A 1,151-nucleotide genomic window follows, 5' to 3' on the forward strand; every position below is an offset into this window, starting at 1 on the left:
TTATCTCTTTCTCTTATCCTCCAATTACCAAACATTATATCCTTCTCCATTGATTGGTCCCTATTGACAATTTGTGCGAAGTATGAGGATGAAGTTTGCTTATCCTAGCCTCCGAGGAGCACTCTGGCTGCATTTATTGCAACACAGACCTGTTTGCTCTTTTGGCAGCCCATGGAACTTTCAATAAATCCTCTAACACCATAACTCAAAAGCACCAATTCTTCTATGGTCTTACATAATCATTGTCCAGTTTTCACATGCATATGAGGTTATTGAAAATACCATAGCTTGGGTCAGACACACCTTAGTCCTCAAGCTGACATCTTTAGTTTTCAACATTTTAAAAAGGTCTTTTGGAACAGATTTGCCTAATGCAATATGTCATTTGATCTCTTGACTGCTGTCATGCTGTAGTGGCTTGAGTTGATGTGATTCTGAAGGTGATGCCACTGGTATTTTAAATACCAGCAGGGTCACCCATGGTGGACAGGTTTCAGATGAGCTTCCAGAGAAAGACAGACTCCAAATCGTTACTTACTGAAAACCTTATTAATAGCAGAGAAACACAGTCAGATACACTGCCAAAAAATGAGCCACTCAGGTTGGAAGGCACTCAAAATGCGACTAGAGAAGAGTGCCTCCTCAAAGTAGAGCTGACCATGATGATGAAATTGGAGTAAAGCCCATGGGAGAAAAGCCTGTAGGTCCTTCATTTGCTGATGGGGCACAACTTAAAATGAAGAGAAACACCTGTAAACAGCCATTGAAAAATCAAAACATGGAATGTAAGAAGTATGGATCTGGGAAAATTGAAAGTTGTCAAAAATGAAATGGAATGCATCAACATCGATATCTTAGGCATTAGTGAGTTGAATTGGACTGGTATTGGCCATTTTGAATCTAACAATCACATGGTTTGCTATGTAGGGAAAGACAAATTGAAAAGGAATGGTGTTGCATTCATTGTCAAAAGAGCATATCCAGATCAGTCATGAGGTACAATGCTGTAAGTGATAGGATAATATACATGCACCTACAGTGAAGTCCAGTTAATATCACTATTATTCAAATTTATGCACCAACCACTAAAGCCAATGAGGATGAAACAGAAGAATTCTACCATCTTCTTCAATCTGAAATAGATCAAACAT

At 38.7% G+C, this 1,151-nt stretch overlaps 1 pseudogene; it reads right to left on the bottom strand.

The window, feature by feature from the left end:
* Positions 1–1,128: 1,128 nt before the first annotated feature.
* The window catches only part of LOC102817499, a 5,298-nt pseudogene continuing 5,275 nt past the window's right edge, over positions 1,129–1,151 (bottom strand).

Source organism: Chrysochloris asiatica, unplaced genomic scaffold (assembly GCF_000296735.1).
Source record: "Chrysochloris asiatica unplaced genomic scaffold, ChrAsi1.0 scaffold00467, whole genome shotgun sequence".
Lineage (NCBI taxonomy): Eukaryota > Metazoa > Chordata > Mammalia > Afrosoricida > Chrysochloridae > Chrysochloris > Chrysochloris asiatica.